The following is a 16,342-nucleotide window of genomic DNA, read 5'->3' on the forward strand; positions in this document are numbered from 1 at the left end:
GGAGCACTATGCGCAAAATTTCAAGTCATACAGTGAAACGTTAGCCAATGCATGAATATACACTCTATTTTAATCACATTGTAATAACAACATAGCAAGTACAAGAAATCTTTGATTTTCCGGGTAATTACCTTATGGCATCAGTCCTGTTGTGATTCATGAAGTCAGTATAGTACTTCATATTTATTTTTTCACAGTGGCATTTTATTCAGACAGCAAAACGTACATTAAAAAAATTCTCACACATTCTCTGATGAGGTTGCTTTTTGTCCAAGGTTTTTCCCTGCAGACTGCGTTAAAAGACAGTACTCAGTAAAAGAAGATGTTTCAATAGCATTATTCAAAACATATTTGGGGACATCTAATAGTCTATCTAGCCCTTAGCAATCTTATCTGCTCTATCATTTCTCATACTCTCCACTATCTGTAATGCAGATGAATTAACTAAGGAAGAAAAAACTTGAATAGGAGACAGAGACTTGACAACTGAGGACTATATCCAGGTGACATTTACAGCAAACTATTTGGTACAAACACAGCACAGACTAAATCTGGGGTTTTGTTGTTTATTTGTACCTAAATCTAGAGGCACATTAGCAGCAATGAGTGGGGTTTTTTGTTTGTTTGCTTTTGTCTGTATGTGCACTTTAATGTTTCACAGGTGGCCTGGAAAACGATCTCCCAGTAGCCTCAAAGCTATCTCCACTTTGCAATGGTAGAGAAGTCTTCAACCAGGATTCCAGCAAGGATCTGGACAGATAGTAAGCACGTCTGTCATTAGGCTCCCTCAGGTCTAAATCCTAAAGATATTCAGAGGTTATGCTTGAAGTTTATCTCACAAAGGAAGAGACATAATATTCAGTTAAAGAAAACAGCATCTGTCAGACAAAAAATGGCATCAGACATAAACTATCTGTTATGGTTTGACTGCAGCTGGTAACAAAAGCGCCACGAGGCCTCCCCTCTCCCCACCAGGGTGCGGAGGAGAATGGAAAGAAACAGGCAGAAACTGGTGGGTCGGGATAAGGGTAGTTTAACAGAACAGCAAACCAAGGGAATAGTAACAACAATGACACGGGTAAGGAGAATACACAACACAAACCACACAACACCGAGAGCCGCTTCCACTGCTGTGCACTCCGGAGCCGTGAGTGAGTTCCCGCCACCCAGCTTCCCTGTCACCGGAACCCAGCATGACGGCACATGGTATGGAATACCAGGCTCTGTTTGGCCAGGTTGTGTCAGCCCGCCTGGCTGTGCCCCTTCCTTGATTCCAGTGAAAATTAACCCTGTCGTGGCCGAACCCAGGACACTATCATATATGGCAATCATAACACCTGAAAGAAAGCCTCCTGGGCACTTTTTACATATGAATAATCCTAAAAAATCATCAAGCAACTTGACAATCTACCCCATTTACTATAAAAAATTCTAAACAATACGGGTTTTAGCCACACTATCCCCAGATCAGATGAAGAGAGAATATAACTGTACTGGGCACAGGAAATACTGAACCATTCCCTGGAACAGGGTACGTGCTATGTTAAATTCCATAATAAGTGAAAGCAGATGTGTTCACACTTGAATACAACCTTAAATTTAGCTCTCTTCAAAACTCAGCAAAACTGTAACAAGTGTTCTCATAAACCTTCAAGACAGCAAACTACTAGGGTTTGCCCAGATCTGCTTGACTAGTTTAGACATCAAAGAGCCAAGGCCCAGAGACTGAAATTCCTTCTTGTTGCATCTATGCTTTTATCATCATTCTGTATTCTGTATGTAAAAAGGGACAAATATCTTCCTGTTCTGAAAGGTCAAACCTAATATTCAGATTAGTCACTTCCTTGATCTGATACTAAGCCCTTATATAACCCTGTTCTCTTATATCAAGGAAGGTCAATTAAATCCTCTTCTGAAGAAAAAAGTGACATTAAAATGGTAAGAAGGGAAAGAAAGTTTCCTCATCTCAATTACTGTATATCTCAGAATTCCTTTTTTCTCCCTGTTTTGTAAATCGGTCTTCTAGACTACAGTTTTTCTTGGATTAAAATGGTATCATCTAAAACAAGCATATCTCTGTTAAATCCAACTAGAAACAATGGGTAATTTATTCACATTAAATGTTTCTGTTCCTCATAAATATTTCCTTTTATAAAAATGTCCTGTGATTTTATTGGCACACAACCATGTGAGGGTTTAGTATAACTTCAAGTAGTGTACAAAACAAAGTAAAATATCGTGTATTCCTTGAACACTTTTGTCTTGAATTTTCCTAAATTACTGTAAGTTTTATCTTTTTAATCTCATTATCACAGATACCAGAAAAATTGCTAAAATGTTAAACATTATGGAAGATTTTTTTACAAGGAACTGTTGTTTATAAACACTTAATTTTATGTTTCAAAGCCAAATCTTTGTACACAGCCCACTGTCAAATCAGAATTAAGAAAGAAATCCAGTGCAGTAAAATAAATCAGAATGCTAAAGCAGAGCAGTAGTTGACTCCATCCATTGAAGTTCAGTGCTGGCTTTGTGCTAATTGTTTTTTCAAAGTGGAAGCTCAGCTCAAAGTACGACTGATCAAGGCAGTTGAGACCAGGTTTATGGTTTTGAGAGGCTGGTGTGGAACAGACAGTCATAATGCACAGTTATGTCAATTGTTTGTGTAACCACCCTTCAGCTTTCCAGTGGTGTGAGACTCTACATCTCCGCTGATGCTCACTTCAGATGGTGTCTCTTTAGAGCGAAGCCTGCCAACTCCCAAACTGTGCCAAACCTCAGTGTAGTTCTGTGAAGACAACAGACCTCTAAGAAACGAAACCAACTAACTTAGAGTGTATTATACCTCTCTGATTAGAATAATTGCTGTTGTCCACACCAAGCATTGATTTGTGGCCCCAGAGGTCAGAGACTAAAAGATAATTATACCCAACTCCCATTTGAATAGTTGCATTAAATTACTGTAACAAATTAAATTACTGATCTGTTGAAAGAATATTCATATTATTCAGTGATTCTGGCCCAATTTCAACTTCTACTCATACAAAATATCCTCTTAACTATGACTTCTGTGGAACAGCACATCTGAAAGAAGGAGCCGTTGCTAACATAGAAATCCAAAAGAAGCCAAACAGGAAAAGCATTTGTACTCATTCTTAGACTCATTCTGAAAATTTTAAGTTTTCTGGAGAAAAAGCACTATAATTTCCTGATGATACACCCTTTTAACAGTGAAAATTCCTGGGCTATCACTTCATCTCATTTCATCCTCTAGGTGGCCTTTAGGGCAAATTATGTCCTTCCTAAGATTTACTAGTTTCTGCAGGTTTTAAAATTTGAACTGCTAAACTTCTCAGCTCAAAACTTAGATTAAGTGTATTTTGACAGATTCCTTAATGAGTTTATGATTAATAAATATACACTGGAATGTGACTACAAGCTTTTTTTCTGGTTTTTTGTTTTTTTTTTTTTTTTGCTATCACCGTATAGGTAAATTTTTAATGTGACTGCAAAGTTTTGGCCTGTCTTGCACATAGAAGAAGTAAGAGCCTCCATAGGGTCACTAAGATCAAAATCCCTAGAGATATTGAAGCACTGCAAAACTTTCCTAGCTTTATTTAACTTTTAGATGCCCTGTAGCATAATAAATAATAAATAATAAAATCCTTTCTCAATAATTTAGTTTCTTATACAGCGCAAAGAAAGATGAGGAGTAAAGGCTGTGTGGAATAAATTCACAGTGAACCACCTCTCTTTCTGGTAGCAAATACCGCGAAGAAGGTGAGGCCTCTGCCTCATGACTAGATCAAGAAACTTTTCTTGATATCTTTGTTCAGTGTGACATGGGAAAAAGGATTTGAAACAAAGTTTTCTGGGGAAGGGAGGGAGGGGTGGAGGGCTTCCAGCTGCCCTAAACAACCCATGTGAATGGATTTGCTGGGGTGGATCTTTCTTTGTTTCTTCTCTTAATGTTATTTTCTTTAAATACCTGGACCTGCATATTCTATACTCTAAGGAAATGCTGTAGAGCCAAATGCTCTGTCCAGCCCGGTGTGTACTAATTTTTTCTACAAAGATACTGTGGGACTTTCCCAGTGTCAGTTGGTTGGTAACTCTCAGTCATGTACTTATTCTACTAGTTTAACCCTCCTGGGGGTAGAATACTTCCGCAGAACTCTTCATAAGACCACTCTAAACCCCACTCATTGGTCCATAACTGCAAATAAGCATTGACTGTTTGGTCCTTATAAAAATCTTTTGGGCTCACATACACCATGGGAGAGAATCCAAATTTCTGTTTCATTTCAGTATTTTGAACTACCCCCCAGCTTTCTCAAAAGGAAGATGCAGTGCAACAAAGAAGACAGAAGCCTGATCTACATGTGTAATTTGTACTGCTCTGTTTTACCAGCTTATCTGCCTTTCTAGTCTCACCTACCCACACATGTCCCAGCTGCATGCATGCCACAACTCTTTCTCTGAACTAAAGAATATTAGAGACTACAGTAGTGACCTCAATGTCACCACAGTTTCCCAGTGACTTCAAAGACCATCTTCATTCAGCTTGTGAACTGACAGCTGACAAAAAAGTCCTGTCAGCAATAGGTATTCACTTAGCTTGGAGCAGCAAGGTTCTTCTCAAATTCTTCAAGAAAAGCTCCTCTTCTCACTGTCATGTAAATGGGAGGGGAGGGGAGGGGAGGGGAGGGGAGGGGAGGGAGGAGGGGAGGGGAGGGGAGGGGAGGGGGGAGGAGGAGGGGAGGGGAGAGGAGGGGAGGGGAGAGGAGAGGAGGGGAGAGGAGAGGAAAGGAAAGGAAAGGAAAGGAAAGGAAAGGAAAGGAAAGGAAAGGAAAGGAAAGGAAAGGAAAGGAAAGGAAAGGAAAAGGAAAGGAAAGGAAAGGAAAGGAAAGGAAAGGAAAGGAAAGGAAAGGAAAGGAAAGGAAAGGAAAGGAAAGGAAAGGAAAGGAAAGGAAAGGAAAGGAAAGGAAAGGAAAGGAAAGGAAGAAGGAAAGGAAAAGGAAAGGAAAGGAAAGGAAAGGAAAGGAAGGAAGGAAAGGAAAGGAAAGGAAAGGAAAGGAAAGAAAGGAAAGGAAAGGAATAGGAAAGGAAGGAAAGGAAAGGAAAGGAAAGGAAAGGAAAGGAAAGGAAAGGAATGGAAAGGAAAGGAAAGGAAAGGAGAAGAAAGGAAAGGAAAGGAAAGGAAAGGAAAGGAAAGGAAAGAAGGAAAGGAAAGGAAAGGAAAGGAAAGGAAAGGAAAGGAAAGGAAAGGAAAGGAAAGGAAAGGAAAGGAAAGGAAAGGAAAGGAAAGGAAAGGAAAGGAAAGGAAAGGAAAGGAAAGGAAAGGAAAGGAAAGGAAAGGAAAGGAAAGGGTGTGATGTAGTGACATATTTATTGTAACTTACAGACTTGTTTTAAATGTCATTTTAAATTTCAACTCTTTACGTATACTAGACATCTGCTGTTATAATAAGTCATTGGCTGTTTTTATTTTTTCTTTCTATCTTTGAAAAAAAGCAATATTGAAAAAAGGAATTCAGCTGTTGACTTTCTTAAAACTATTCAGAAGTGTTTATATTTTGCATAAATAAGCTTAGAAAGTAAAATCTCTGCAACTTGGCCAGTTAACACCAAGCACCAGTCCTATTTTTAGAATAATTTTACCTTAGTACAGAAAACAGCTCAATGCATTTTCATAAAGTCCTTTAGTTTCCATGGCAAATAGGGTCATTATTTCTGTTGAAACTGATGTTTTTTGCTTATACTTTCAAAATGTTTTTCATATGATGCCAACAAGACACGCAGAAACAAATGAACCAGTGGTCTATTGTTAACAGCTCTTAGTTCTTAAAGTGAAATTTACACAAGGTCAATATGACCTTGCATTAAGGTTCATTGAAAACAATGAATGATATATTGTAGTCAAATAACTGACATTCTTAGTCAGAAACAATAAAAAGGTTTTGATTATTAATCAATGAAAAAAATAAAAGAGGGAGAAAAAGTGAGGATTGAACTTTGAGAAGCTATCCAATGTCTTAAAAATTCTTATATACATTAAAAATCAAATGAGTAAAGTAAACTGTGCTAAAGTTTTATCAGCTGGTTTGCTCACAAGTTTTAGAAAAGGGTAAAATCTTACTGTTCTTAACATACCTTTTTTTTGTCCCTTCATGACCTTTCCTTATGCTAGGTCGTTTTGTGAGGCATAGTCCCATCCATCTAGCTATATTGATAGTTAGAATATGTCTAGAATGAAGTGATAATTCTTACAGAAAACACTGGAACATCTGGAGGGCCCAAAATTGGGAATTTGATACACGCTTAACTAAAATAAGTAAATAAGCTTGATCGCCTGACCTGATCGTCCATTCTTTATCTCTGACACTTTTCATGGCTCTTTTTATGGGACTGTCATAAGGAAATTAAGTTCAATAATTAAACAGTTTTGCACAGTCTGATCCAAAACATGTAAAATTGAACAGTGCTATCCCTTCTGTAAGACCTTAAATAGTTGTTTTAAAAATACTGTACAAAGTGAGCTGTTCTTTTCTAAATTAGACATGACATTCCTGTGGGAGCCTCATTAGCATGCCTTCAGCTGGTATAAATCAGTATGGTGGTTCCAGTAATGGAAATGGGACTATGACATCATTCATCAGCTGATTCATGTGCTCCTCCTCCAAGTGTTGTCTTAAAAACTGCACATATTGAGGTGTCTGGTAGTACTTTGCACTGAGACAATCAATGCCTGTTGGCATTAACCGAGTCTTGCGTTTCTGCTGAAGCAAATAGAAAAGCTATCTTCTGCATTCTTTCCACTGCACTCTCTGAGACCAATATAGAGAGCTTTTCAGTAGCAAGTGGGAGGCTTGCTGAATGGAAATGACTCTTTTCTCTGCATTTCCCACAACTCTATCCTTTCTGCTACTGTTTAATATGTGCAAAAATTCTTCATCTGGCTCTTGAGAATGCCAGCACTTAAAATGAGCAGTGTTTGATATCACAAGAGTAAAAGGGGCTGGAATCAGGCCTACATATATTTGTATAGAAACTGACTTGTATAGAAACTGAGTACACTTATTCCTATTTGTGTTTCTGCAGGGAAATCAGAGAAGATAATTGTAGCGCAAATATATCTGCTTAAGAAACAGATCTCTACACGAGTGGTGATGGTGTTTAATAAGCCTACAATGAACAATGCAAACTCTTTAGAGAACAATGTCAGGTCATTTTTCATAGTCATATTCAAATGCTCAAAACTGCAGCTGCATGCTGAGACAAGGAGGTCAAGAGGGGTAGTGCCTATAGATATTACAGGCAAAGACCCATTTGTCCTCTTTGCCCTATTCTGAGTATCCCATTTATTACATAGTTTCGACAAGCTGATACTATGAAATCTATCTCACCAACATCAGTACACGTTGCCTTTCCTGTTAAACAATCTAGATTTGCCCTGAATAAAATGCATTCCTTTGAATACTTTTGCAGTGCTTGAATAGTGTGTTTACCATACCATATTACCCTTGTTCAGCTGACCTGAATGTAAGAGACTACAGTACATGCAAGGAGAGAATTAAATAAGCAAACAGAAAAAAATTGAAACATATACTATGAATTTGAGCATTTTCCCCAAAATAGAGGATAAAGTTTCTACACGTCCACATCTTATTTAAGTCTTCTTCTCAAATTGCCCTGACATATACTCTCTGAAGTGCTGCAATGCTACTTTGTAATCTCAGAACCTAAAAAATCCATCAACAAAGATACCCCAAAACCCTGCAAAACTCATTTATTACTGGAGATTTAGCCTTTCAAAAGACAAATATGAGTAATACTGTGACTAAAACAAAGGTAGTATGCTAGTATAAAGTGCACATTTATATGAATAGCAACAAATTTTGTATTTATGAACTTCTACTGTAACAGAAATATTTTTCAAAACCTTGATTTCATAGGTTTTATTGCTACCTAGTAATAAAAGAAGGAAGACAGGAATCACAGCAAAGAATCATAGAATCATAGAATCATAGGTTGGAAAAGACCTCTAAGATCATAAAGTCCATCCATCAACCCAACACCACCATGCCTGCTAAACCATTAACTGAACTGCCACAACTACGTATTTTTTGAACACCTCCAGGTACGGTGACTCCGTCACTTCCCTGGGAAGTCCATTCCAATGTCTGGCCACTCTTTCAGTAAAGATAATTTTTCAAATATCCAGTCTAAACCTCCCCTGATGCAACTTGAGGCCATTGCCTCTCATCCTATCACTAGTCACCTCGTAGAAGAGACCAACACCTGCCTCACTACAACCTCATTTCAGGCAGTTGCAGAGAGCAAGAAGATCCCCCCTCAGCCTCCTCTTCTCCAGACTGTATGATCCCAGCTCCCTCAGCTGCTCCTCATAAGACTTGTTCTCTAGATCCCTCACCAGCCTCGTTGCCCTTCTCTGGACGTGCTCCAACAACTCCATGTCTTTCTTGTACTGAGGGGCCCAAAACTGAACACAGTACTCGAGGTGTGACCTCACCTCAGTGCTTATGATGGGGGGACGATCACCTCCCTACTCCTGCTGGCCACACTATTCCTGACACAAGCCAGGATGCTGTTGGCCTCTTTGGCCACCTGGACACACTGCTGGCTCATGTTCATCTGGCTGTCAGTCAACACCCCAAGACCCTTTTCTGCTGGACAGCTTTCCATCCACTCCTCCCCAAGCTTGTAACATTGCATGGGGTTGTGGTGACCCAAGTGCAGGACCCAGCATTTGGCCTTGTTGAACCTCAAACAGCTGGCCTCAGCCCATCAATCCAGTCTGTCCAGATCCCTCTGCAGAATCTTCCTATCCTCAAGCAGATTGAGACTCCCACCCAGCTTGGTGTCATCTCCAAATTTACTGAGGGAGCACTCCATCCCCTCATCCAGATCATTGATAAAAATGTTAAACAAGACCGAACCCAAAACAGAGCCCTGGGGAACACCACTTGTGACTGATCACCAGCTGGATTTAACTCCATTCACCACCACTTTCTGCGCTCGGCCATTTAGCGAATTCTTTATCCAGCGAAGAGTACACCCATCCTAACCATGGACATCTAGTTGTTTCCAGGAGGATGCTGTGGGGAACGGTGTCAAAGGCCTTACTGAAGTCCAGGTAGACAACATCCACCGCTTTTCCCTCATCCACTAGGCAGGTCACCTGGTCATAGAAGGAGATCAGGTAGGTCAAGCAAGAAGAAGTTACACTGGTGAAAAACTGGTGTCTAAAATGTCAGGTAGATTTCTGGATTTCTGCTAGTTGAGAGTACCTGTCTATTACTAAGAAGGGGTCTAGCTCAGTCTAATGCTTCAGGGATTATGAGTCAGTTCTCAGTTGTGGAGGTGTTATTCTCTAGTTTATCCAATTTGCCAAGCTGATCCAATGCAAAAATATTTGGATTTTTTTTTTAAACCACCTTACAGAGCAACTACGGTTCCCAGATCTAGAACAAAGGAAAGAAATGGAAAGTGAGAGAGCGTGATTCCCCCTGTGGTAACAACCTGCACATACACCAGATCTTCCTTAGTCAAAAGTTAACAATCTTTTGTCTTTCAGACTCTACCTACTTATTTTATTGGCAAAAGTTTTTGGAGAGAAAAAATCATTTTCAGATGACATTTTTCCCCAAAATATGTGTGTCTATATATTTTGTATTTTTATCTAACACTTTCCTTTTTATATACTTTACGTTTAAATGCATATACAATACTGCATGCATTGTAGTTAGCAGCATGTCCTGAATTATAGTCACTTGAAAGTCCCTGCAGATTTTGTGAATGAGGAAGAAAGTTTACATTCCAACCTGCATTATGCATGTAAGGAACAGCACATGCCAAGGTAGAATATGACCTTACAAAAGCACTATACTAAGTTAAAATATTCTTAAACCAAATGCCTTTTTTTTTTTTTTTAATGGAGTATTTAGGGACAATTTTCAACTTAATTTTGTAGGATTGCCCAGAAAGGCTGGTATGTGTTAAACAAAATGCCTTTAACCTGGTGGACAAAAAAAAAAAATTGCTCTGAGTGAAACTGCTGTAATGGGAAAATGCCACTGTAAAAAAAAGATTCCTAAGCCAACACGAAAACTTTCGTCACCATTTAAACCAAAAAGCCCTGTACTAGGCCACTTTGGGACTGTCAGCAGAGACTTCACTAAGTATTGCTTCAGTGTGCATGCGAGAGAGAAACAGTTGCAGACACCACAGGCAGTGACAGAAAAGTCATTGAAGCTCCAAGCATTGACTAAGAGAGAACAAGAATGGCTCTGAGAAGAAAAATCATGTATCAAAGGTTGTTTAGAATACCTGTGAGCAAACCATTCTTCTTGTTTGAGGCTTTCTGTGTTAGTTCAACTAGTACTTAACGTACTTTATTTCTAAATGAGCAGGTTGAATCAAAATATCCGGCCCCATTATCAACTTTGCTGCCACATGGCTAAGGAGTGCTGTGAACACCAATTGATTATAGGTACCAAAGTGCAGCAGTCCATTGCAACTCTGATCAAAACTTGGCCACCAAATAATTGTTTGCCAGAAGCTCACTCTATGTGAATACCCCAGCTCTGAACAGAGGTCCAGAAGCATTCTGCCCTCATACCTGAGACACAGCCAGAGGCACATATCTGAGATTAAAACTCTCCACCTACATTTTGTCTTGAAAGTTTGTACCCATACTCAAGGCACTTGTTTCCATTCAATAGCAGCTCTTCAGTCATATTGTCCAACTGTCTCCACCCAAAGCTTAAATATAGTCTTTCTAAAATACCACTGAATGTGTGAGTCTTTTCCTTTACAATTAAATTCTTTTGAAAACACATGCCTAAGAAGCAGAATTGAATTGTTTATCTCTGTTTGCATGAAATTCAAAACACATAAAATACAATTAAATATGAAAATCAGACATGTTTGGAATTGCTATGTGTTCCAGTCTTTTTGTCACTCAAAGCTTACCAGATCTTCCTGTCTTCACACAGGGAGGATGTTGCATGGTTTATCTTTTCTGCTTTTGATTAGTTCTTCTATTAAAGCATATTGTCTTTGTTCTCAATGTCTTTGTCTCCCCCTTCCCCTCCCTGCACATCTACCCTTATGGCCAGCTATCCTTTGTCATCTATGGCAAGATCTTCAGCGTGACCTGGATAGGCTGGAAAGTTGGGCAGAGAGGAACCTGATGAGGTTCAACAAAGGCAAATGCAGGGTCCTGCATCTGGGGAGGAACAACCCCATGCATCAGTACCGGCTTGGGGTGGACCTGCTGGAGAGCAGCTCTGCGGAGAGGGACCTGGGTGTCCTGGTGGATGACAGGTTAACCATGAGCCAGCAGTGTGCCCTGGCTGCCAAGAAAGCCAATGGAATCCTGGGATGCATCAAGAAGAGTGTGGCCAGCAGGTCAAGGGAGGTTCTCCTTCCCCTCTACACTGCCCTAGTGAGGCCTCATCTGGAGTACTGTGTCCAGTTCTGGGCTCCCCACTTCTAGAAAGATGAAGAGCTACTGGAAAGAGTCCAGCGGAGGGCTACAAGGATGATGAGGGGACTGGAACATCTCCCCTACGAGGAGAGGCTGAGGGAGCTGGGCCTGTTCAGCCTGAAGAAGAGAAGGCTGAGAAGCGACCTAATAAATGCTTATAAATATCTGAAGGGTGGGTGTCAGGAGGATGGGGCCAAGTTCTTTTCGGTGGTGCCCAGTGACAGGACAAGGGGCAATGGGCACAAACTGAGGCACAGGAAGTTCCGTCTGAACATGAGGAAGAACTTCTTCCCTCTGAGGGTGACGGAGCACTGGAACAGGCTGCTCAGGGAGGTGGTGGAGTCTCCTTCTCTGGAGATATTCAAGACCCGCCTGGACAAGGTCCTGTGCAGCCTGCTGTAGGTGACCCTGCTTCAGCAGGAGGGTTGGACTAGATGACCCACATAGGTCCCTTCCAACCCCTACTATTCTGTGATTCTGTGATTCTCTGTCTTACCCTGGGCACTTCATTCTCCATCTCTTCTCTCCTGTCAGAGAAAAGAAAGAAACTTCATGTCCCAGACTGAGAAAACCCATTGCCCAAGGCAATTCACTTAGATGAACGAACAAAAACAAATGACTACTGCTGTCCCAGCCTCCCAACCTATGATGGATACACAAATGTAAAGATATGATGCAGCAGTGTGTCAAGTGACAATTTTAAAGCATCAACCAGAATTTATAAATTTTAAAAGCAGATGTTTATAAAACTATTCCACAAGCAAATACGAATTCAGTCAGCAGTTTTCGTAACAGCAGTCTGGATCCTCAGCTTGTACTGTCCTTCACGTAATTTATTTAAGCATACACACATGGTAACAGAAGCTTTACAGTCAAAAACAACGTTTACCTCAGTCCTTCAACAGTCATTGCACAGATATGAAATAAGTGAAAATTGGATAATTGAACTATGGAAATTGAAGGGACCGCTGTTACTCATTCTTATTAAAACTCTTTCACCACATCTTCCAAACACTGCAAACTAAAGCGCAGCTGATAAAGCCAAAGTGTTTAATAATATTATTTCAGAAGAAGGGTCGTATTAACATCAGTTGAGAAATTTGCTGTCATTTTAAGTAGAAGCCTAAAAGGAATGACAAGAAAACTGAAAATTTAATCATGCTACCTCAGTTTACACCACTTACCAATTTAGTCACGTCATACTTTGTAATCTAAGAAGTCAATTAATACTGCTGGCATGAACAAAAAAAAAATTAGTTTTGCGTATACTTAACTTTCAGCTTAATGATAAATTGTATCAATATTTTCCTCTTGATAAATCTAATAGAGTGAGTGAAAAAAAACCTTACTTAGTTTAAGATAATTTTATTTTTCTCTTATCAGCTAAAGCAGTCATACTTCAGGTTTCCGCTCTCCAGTTTTCCTAACAGTAGGAGGGAATTTCCTCTGAGGCCTTATCAGCTTGAACCACAACCCCTGCACTGATTTCTGGTTCACTGACAAATTACTCTCCCTTAATCCCCATCTGGGAAAGTTTTAAAGAAGGCAGAAATTATATCACACATGACAGTTTCTACATGTACCCAAAGTGTGAAGCCCCAACCTTATTAAATGGCAGACTAAACTTTTCACTGCAAATGAAGAGACAGCTCCCCTTCCAACGTCTGAACTACCTTTCCTATTACTCAGGCTAACATGGCTTGCTTCCTCTGCTTACATTTTTATTTGCTTAGACAAGAAAAAAATAAAACTGGCTTTAAAATTATTTGTTATTCTCAGAGCATTATTAAAAAGGGAGGAAGACTTATTCAAGGGAAAGAGCAAACCAGAATAATCTAAACATCACCCACTAAACACTGCAATAGTGTGAATGACAGTAATCGTATTACCAGCAAATCCCAAACTCTTGGCAGGAAAGACAGGTGTCATGACTGCTCAGTAGATGATTATGACTACAGCTGCATATATGGGGCCAGGTATATGCATGGTTCCTCTGCCCGTGCACTGCTCTGCCCCTGAGCGACAGAGCTTCTGCACAGAGTCTGGCTCACGGGGGGAGCAGGTGCACTGTGGCCAGGTCAGATCTTCCTAGGGGTGTGAAAATACCTGCTGTCCATGAAAGGTGGTTCACAGTCAGGCTATTCGGTTTCTCATCTGCATTGTTTTTCACTAGTCACTTGTAGCTACTTACCATTGTTTTTCCTTGTTATAGTGTTTGCCATGATAAGTGGGCATGCTATATCAGACTCAAATATCTGTCGAGTATATTTTAATTTACTGTCACTATATGATGTGTCTTATTCACACATATGTTTGGGTTTTTTTAAAGGAAAAATTTAAGAAATCAGTGATGGTGGTGGTGAAGCTAGCAGTGAGGAGGAGGAGAAGGAGTCGTAGAGATGAGGTGAAGGCCTGGAGGAATGAGTTGACTCTGTCACCCTCAGAACGTTCAGGACTGGCAAGTAGGTTTGGTACAATAACTGCAGTAAGGAGGCGTTAGCTGCCCTTATCCCCCTTGCCCTTACAGCGGCAGCAGCTTCTGCCATTACTCACTCTACTTCTTCCTGAGGGAGAAACACCTGTGGCCATTTCCATAATGTTATTTTTCCGAGGCTCAGGAACAGGTAAGGTAGATAGGAGGTCTGTAGTCATTTTGCAATTACCTACCATTCCTCATCTTTTAGGAAAGATGCCTACTTTCCCAGTGCCCAGATCCAAGCATGTGTGTGGCTCTGCTTTTGTGTAGATGTGTCGCTGGATACAGTCCCTTTTTTAAGGTAGGCACTATAAATCTCATACACTTAATGCAGTATCTGTTCATTCCATTCCTCACGTGTGGTCCCTGACCACCAAGCATTGGCAGCTCAGCAGTGCCAGTCTTTTCCATTCGTAGCCATACATTCAGCTTCTGTGATACGCCTACTGGATAGGTCTGGCTTGCAGGTTTATGAAGCTGGTGTGCTACACAAAGCCTGTATTTGCACAGGCAGCAGAGACACACCAAAAGAAGTATCCACCTGCAGCAGTGACCTTGCATCCCATGCTCTTGCCCATCACATGACTAACATGCATCTGGCACATAACCCCACAGTGCACCAAAGGTGTCTGCTGGACTCTAATAAAATCAAGGTATGTGAAAAAAATCAGTCCTGTCAATTTTAAGGAAGACATCTTCTCCATCCTAACATTCTCCTTGTTCTTGTGCTGGAAACAAAGGGTGCTACAGTGTTAGATGGGTAGAGTCCTGAGCACACATTGATCCACAGGTCTCCTGCTTGCCACCCAGACAGAACTCATGTTGCTGCCTGTTTTAGCCTTGGTCCTCTCAGCTATTCTAGAGTAAAGAAAATTTGTTCCATTATTGGATCCTCAAAACTATTTGGAAACATGAGTCCTTTTCTATTTTATATTGGTTCCTTGTGTTAGCAGGTTGCAATGACTGCAAGTTTAACCATGTCCATTTTCAAGACTTAGATGCTTACCAAGTATATATCAAGAGACTGGCAGTACATCACTATTATGTGACATGCTTTATCAAGATTTTAAAAGAAAACCAAAAGTCTTCATGTATGTATCTGCTCACATAAGGCATATTCTCATTATTTGCCCAACTGTTTTTAAAAGCACAGAAAAGAAGGCCTACACACTTCTTATTTCATGATGTTTCAGATACCAGTTCCAGCTGCATCTTCACTTCCCTCCGCTAGGTTTTTCTCCACTGTTTAAGACTTTCAAACATCTCCTTCTCCTCATTTACAGACCAGTTATGCTTCAGTGCCATCACCATCTCATTGATGTAAAGGAAAGATGGGTAAGAACATATTTAAAACCACAGGAAGAATGTCATCCCCTCTCTTTCCAGTGAGCCTGTGGAATTAATATTTGGGTTTTTGACTTCAGCTTTTGAAAATATTTTGTATTGTACTTGACCAGGCTGTACAAAAACTTGAAGTTTTTCTAAAGAGAATGCTGTCACATTCTTCCACAAATCTAAACAACTGCGTCTGGGTCATGCTGAGGTGAATACACAGCGGGTATGTAGATACCTTCTGCAACTTGAGTTCTGCTCATGTTCTTACTGAAACACTAAAAAAAAGCTCAAATACATTTGCTACTCTCATTGCATGTCATGCTTCATCCATGTTTACCTCACGGCAGGAAAGCTCTTAAAACGGCAGGGGATTTGTTACTGATTTAAAGAAACATAACAAGAATGAACAGACTTACAAACAGTAAAAATCAAGAGCAAATAGATGCTGTCACAAATTCCAGTTTTTGGATACAATGCAAGTATAATAAATACTTGCTTCTGCACACAGCATAGCAGCTAAATTGCCTACCAAAATGTTAATATATTTACCAATAGTAAAAGTAAATATTAAAATGGTTCTTTAGAGAATTGCCTATCTTTTCAAATATTCAAATGAAAAATCTTACATCCACTCTTACTGTAGAGCCTTGGTCACTTGTTACCATCTTGCCAGGTAGCTCTAATATGAATTGCTGCATTGTAAGGATAATATAATTTCATACTGCCAGGTGAAAGCTTTTCATGAGTCTGTGACCCTTTGCTCTAGAAATCAGGATATCCTGTTGATCAGCAGAAGAAGGTGTATTTAGTTTTCCTTTGTCAAATAAGCTTAATCTTTGAAAAAAACATAAGAAATAGCTTACTAAAACAAAAGAAAAAGTCTTAAACGACTTAATAGAAACTGGAAGGCTTTATTATGAACTGAAGCAGGGGTAACAAAATTCTCTTCCTAAATAAGAAAATTTTATAATGGCAATGTGTCTGTGAATACTTCAAGTCCTAACAGAAATTGGCAGTGC

The sequence above is a fragment of the Opisthocomus hoazin genome, chromosome 1 (genome assembly GCF_030867145.1).
Source record: "Opisthocomus hoazin isolate bOpiHoa1 chromosome 1, bOpiHoa1.hap1, whole genome shotgun sequence".
Classification (NCBI taxonomy): domain Eukaryota; kingdom Metazoa; phylum Chordata; class Aves; order Opisthocomiformes; family Opisthocomidae; genus Opisthocomus; species Opisthocomus hoazin.